Source organism: Palaemon carinicauda, chromosome 31 (assembly GCF_036898095.1).
Source record: "Palaemon carinicauda isolate YSFRI2023 chromosome 31, ASM3689809v2, whole genome shotgun sequence".
NCBI classification, from domain to species: domain Eukaryota; kingdom Metazoa; phylum Arthropoda; class Malacostraca; order Decapoda; family Palaemonidae; genus Palaemon; species Palaemon carinicauda.
In genome coordinates, this window is record NC_090755.1 from 52,784,594 (window position 1) to 52,789,915 (window position 5,322).

A 5,322-nucleotide genomic window follows, 5' to 3' on the forward strand; every position below is an offset into this window, starting at 1 on the left:
ACCCAGAGGATTAACGAGGATTTATCCAGAGATTAACCAGGTGGATGAAGAGAGCTTGAGTTCTTGTTGTTCTCCCGAGTAGAGTCAAATACAGGCTGATGACATTTCTTAATCTGAACCCTAACCAATACAGCCGCTCAGCGACATGCGCGAGATTGTTCTTATTTTGGTCAGAAGTGGGCTAACCCGGTATTCTTTTAACCCTGGCCGGGTATTAGTATAGGGTACAGAAAACGGGAATAGGTCTGTAGCTTGTTAGCGCAAATACCACATCACTTACTAACAATTGCATAATTAAAGTCAAACATGTTTAAACGATGATCTGTGCAATGATATTGTCCTCGATACATGTAGCGCTATCGTTTTACATCACTATACACACAAATACATTTTTTCCCTTCCCCTTTACTTGGCGTAGTACAAAAACTACAAATTTAATCTCTCCTGAGGTTTCGCTTAATTTATACTGTTGGAAAGTATCCTAACCTCATTCTGAACTGGTGTAAAAACGGAATCTGAATCTATATTTGGTGGTTGAACATTGAATCATTTGGTCTAATTTTGGAAATTTTCCATCTCTAACATTTGAATGATCTACATGATTCATAAATAATGGTTGAAATATTTACAATATTTCCAAAAACTTGCATATCCGACTGTGTATTTTCTATCTCTCTAACAATATCTCCCTAGATCCACTTCTCTGAGGTACTGTATGATTTTACTATGACAGATAAAGGGGTAAACTATCTTACTTTTGGAAGACTTTCTGAATGTTTATAACCCCTGTTTTAATATATTTACAGTTAATCAGCAAAGATAACGGTATTCAATCAATACACGAATATCGAGCAGTATTAATATACGAACATATATATATATATATATATATATATATATATATATATATATATATATTTAATATATATATATATATATATATATATATATATATATATATATATATATATATATATATATATATATATATTGTATGTCTGTGTGTGTGTGTGTAATTTAATTTTCATGGACAATACGAAACAATTGCGAGAATTACGGAGGGGCTACTCCATTGACGTTCTAATGATTCATTAAATCTTCATCTGTTTCCACGAGTGATGAGAATTTATTACCTTTGTTGGAATGGAATTACTCCAAATAATTCGATTCCTTTATCTTTATTATCTTCATTATCTGTTTATGGCGATACGGTTGTCGGAAACTCTCGCACATATATTATTTGTAATCACCTACAAATGTTTGGGTAATTGTTAATGATTTGTTTCATGAATTTAGTTTAACCAATTTTGTTTTCTGTATTAAAACGTTTGGGTTTAAGAATAATGCAATTCAGAATTCATTATCTGAATCACGTAGGAATGATTGATAATAGTTAGAAATATTGAATTCATTTCTTGCTCAAGGGATTCACGATTCTGTTTAACATACGATAAAATCTACCGAATTGAAATGATTCATTCGATTTGAATGTTACAAAATTATAATCTGATGGTTAGAACATATATTTACTATTGTAGTCAAGATTTGGAAAGTCTTAATTTCCATCTTCCCCATTTGTGTAAGTAACAATAATTATCGTTTTCTTTTTGCAGTAAAATACATGAGATCACTGATGTTGATAAACCTTAAAAGGTACATGCGATAAATGGACTCAGAAAACAAAATACAAATAGGTTGGGCCAAGCAAAAAAATATGATGATGAAATATAGAAAAGGGTATCATGTGGATAATGTAAGGTGAGCAGAAAGGTATGATAGAAATAAGGATAATGGAGAAATAAAAGTGGAAGTGAGTTAATTGTATGAAAAGATTTTGTGATTTCTTGCAGTTAGGATTCATTGGCAGTCATTCATTGAGCGAAACAAAAGAAAGGTGTTTATGATGTGAACAAAGCTCCTTGACAAATATCAGGGGGCCTATGAGAGAGAGAGAGAGAGAGAGAGAGAGAGAGAGAGAGAGAGAGAGAGATAAGTTTTCCATATCATTGCATGATTCATTTGAGAGCGAGATAAAAAGAATAAATCCATCCAATTCATTGCATTATGTTTGAGAGAGAGAGAGAGAGAGAGAGAGAGAGAGAGAGAGAGAGAGAGAGAGAGAGAGAGAGAGAGAGAGAGAGAGAGAGAATCGTGCTTAAAGATCTCGCTTTTCCTGATGAAATCAGGAAAACAGAGCCTACCGAAAGCACTCTCTCTCTCTCTCTCTCTCTCTCTCTCTCTCTCTCTCTCTCTCTCTCTCTCTCTCTCTCTCTCTCTCTCTCTACAGTATTTCCGATTATTTACAATAAAGAGAAAGAAGGTCTGCTGCTGAGACAAAGGTTTTGTGTACGATTTCGAGGTAATATTTTTCTGCATGGTTTATCTCTTGAGGAGCTTTTGACGACTTTCACTTGGAGGACGATAATAATTTTACATTTCTTGGAGGAGAACGTAATTCCCATTTTACCTTATGTTTATTTTCTACTTTTAGGTGTGATGGGGGTGGGAAGTGTTTTTAAAGGAACTAACCAGCTTCAGCGAGACTCGATTACCAGTCTGACGATGACCGGGCAGAGACATTACCAATATGCCACACTAACCCTATATACGCATAATACGTGGTTTACCCTAGAAACCAAGCTCGTTGCTTAAGCAGATGATGCTAATCTCTTTGCATCAATTCCATCTCCTGAACGTAGACCTATGGTTGCTGAATCCCTTAAGAGAGATCTAAGGAAAATTAGTGCATGAAACAAATAATGGGGCAAGAAGCTGGACCTAAACAAAACTCAGTATGATGGTAAACAGCTTAAGGTATATAGGTCTTGAACTTCCAGATCTTTGCATTGGTAATGTCTTATTAGATATATACAACTTATTCAAAATTCTAGGTGTGATTCTTGATTACAAATTTCCTTTTGAAAAACACACTCGATCTGTTTCTCTTAAAATCTCACACAAAAAAGGCATATTGAGAAAGTCTTTTAAACCCTTATACTCCGGATTTATAAATTTTAGCCTAATGTAAATACATACATAAAATACTGCCGCCATCACCAATTCTCGATATTTGGGTTTGATCTCAATTCCAGAAAAGTAGAACTGCTTTAAAGTATATGAGGCTATATATTAATAGAAAGCTATTGCTTTGCATTTTCTGATACATTATCAGAAACTATCCTAAATCCTATGATGACATAAAAGGCTGAAATTGAAATAGATTTAGAAAAAAAATGTCATTTTTTTTTTCAAAACTAACTTTGAATGACTATGAAATGGTTTTATAGTTATCTTTTAGTAGTGTTACAGTCATCAAATGATAAGGTAAATAAAACCCTTCCAGTTGATCCCTAGTGATTCAATTTATTGTGGAAAACTGTGAAGCACTCAGGGCAAATTCCTCATCACATTTTGGAAAAAATAGCCTGAGCAGACCCTTTTAGGGTGACCTGCTATACAGTTCCTTTTCTTCCCCACTGGGAGTTTTACAATCTTATGACCATCTTCTGAAGATAATGCTACATGGGAGGGACTCCTTATTGAGTCTGGTGAGAGTGAAGCTGCATGTATCTGTTCAAGAGTGCGTCTTTTCCTGACGATTTTTACCGGCTCATAGTTCTGAACAAGTGACTCAACTAAGGAGACCGTGAACTTATATCTATCTAAGGGAGGGCTTCTTGATGTATTAGATGCATACAGTATATAGCTATTGAGGACAGCAGTCCCAATCAGTGAAAAGGATCCCTTATTTGTTCATTTAAGTGTCTTACGTTCAGATAGGTACGAGTACAACTTGGTGTCTTTCATGTCTACACCACCCATGACATGATTGTAGTCATCAACAATATGTGGAACAATTTTGTCAGGTTTGCCTGTTCTGTTTACAGTTTTATAGCCTGCTTTTGAGGAAGTAGATAAAAGAACAGGTGTTTTCTTGCCATCCTTGTAAGTCACACATGACAAAGGACCCTTTCTACGCTCTGAAATCTCTTTGTTTTTCAATTTTTTCTTTACAGCATCCATAGGCAATCCTTTACGGTTAGTGTGAACTGTTCCAGTTGCTATTGTGCCATTTTGCCAAAGATCTTGAAATAGCTTAGGTGAAAAAAAGTAATTATCAAGACCTAGGTGATGACCACGATGAAATAACCCTGCTTTCTCCAGAATCCTCATAACAAGGTCATATGTGGCCCCATTATCACTTACTTGCATACCAGCTGTTCCCCTATATATTTCAAAAGCATAAGTATAGCCAGTTCTTGCCTCGCATAAACACACCGAACATTTATCCCAACCCTAGCATGATGCTTGTTTGGCATATACTGTCGCAAATGAGGGGTCTTACCTCTAAAGCCAATAATACTTTCATCAATGGATATTTTGCGTTCATGGTAATAATGACTTTTGAAAGTTCTCTGGAAGTGATCAATAACTGGTTGTATTTTATACAATTTATATGCTGGGTGATCTGGTGGTGGCATTTTTTAGTTGTCTGTAAAATGCAGAAACTTGAGTAAAACTTCAAACCTCTCTCTGTTGAAGTGGTTAGAGAACCACGGTGTTGCCTGGCTTGGATTTGTACAATCCCAGTAAGACCTCAGGGTTGGTTTCTTGATAAGACCCGTATTCAAAATAACTCCTAAGAAAGCAAACATTTAATTCACAAATGTTTGACTTTGTTTCATCCATAAGTTGACCATAGACCTTTTCTTTTGTTGAAGATACTCAGTATGGAACTGGATCCACTGACTTGCATACAGATTAGTTTCATCTGAAGAAAACTATCAGTAATAAAGAGCTTCAGGTATTCTATTGGTTAGGCATCGTGTTTTGGGGGATGGATTGGTCCACAATGGCCTGTGAATCTTACAGGAGGTGGTCCAACTTCATGGTCTAATACCCTCATCCAGTCTCCTTCATCACTTCTATCACTATCGGGATTATCATCACTTTCATCAACTGATACATCATCATTCTCACTTTCATCATCAGTAGAAATATCTTCCTCACTAGTATCACAGCCATCATAATTGCTATCATCATCATCAGTCTCTGACTGGGTAAAACTCCTATCATTCTCATCATCCATAATAATCAGTTGTGATAATCTGGAAAGGTGCCCTTATGAAAAGCACTTATATATATATATATATATATATATATATATATATATATATATATATATATATATATATATATATATATATATATATATATATATATATATATATATATATATATATATATATATATATATATATATATATATATATACATATGTGTGTGTTTGTACACATATAAAATTGAAACAAGCAACACCAA

General features: G+C 34.5%; 1 pseudogene; it reads right to left on the reverse strand.

Moving 5' to 3' along the window:
• Nucleotides 1–3,750: 3,750 nt before the first annotated feature.
• Nucleotides 3,751–5,089, reverse strand: LOC137624746 (piggyBac transposable element-derived protein 4-like; annotated as a pseudogene).
• Nucleotides 5,090–5,322: the final 233 nt, after the last annotated feature.